We start from the raw sequence: 459 nt of genomic DNA on the forward strand, positions 1-459 counted from the left end.
AAGTAGTTTGACAGCCCAGATCAATTCAAAAAGGAAACAAGCATCCCGGCCCTTTGTTGTTTGTTTTCAGTGTCTACGGATGGCATTCTCCTTGTAATGGCTTTGAAGCAGGCAGCGGACGAATCAGACGCTGTCGTTCGCGCCTGCCTCCTGGTCACATTGTCTGTGCCAGCAAGAGGCTGCATTGCGGCAAGAGGCTCGGGGACTTTGGAGAGCAGGCTCTCCTGTTCTCTGTGCTTGGCGCTTAGGAATCTTACTCTTCTCTGGGCACTGCCTTGCCCGCCTATCTCCATCCTGGACACCCAGGTTCTGGGCAAATAGCTGTATCTCCCCACCAAACCGAATTTCTGTATACCCAGCACATCCCCCTAGTATGTCTGCTTACCACCCTAAAAAGAAAGCCTGACCATTGAAGCCAGACAGATTTGTAAAGGCAGATTTCTTCCCTCATGTTCAGTA

This window comes from Echinops telfairi, unplaced genomic scaffold (genome assembly GCF_000313985.2).
Source record: "Echinops telfairi isolate 266 unplaced genomic scaffold, ASM31398v2 ScPeMD7_7457;HRSCAF=8495, whole genome shotgun sequence".
NCBI classification, from domain to species: Eukaryota; Metazoa; Chordata; class Mammalia; order Afrosoricida; family Tenrecidae; genus Echinops; species Echinops telfairi.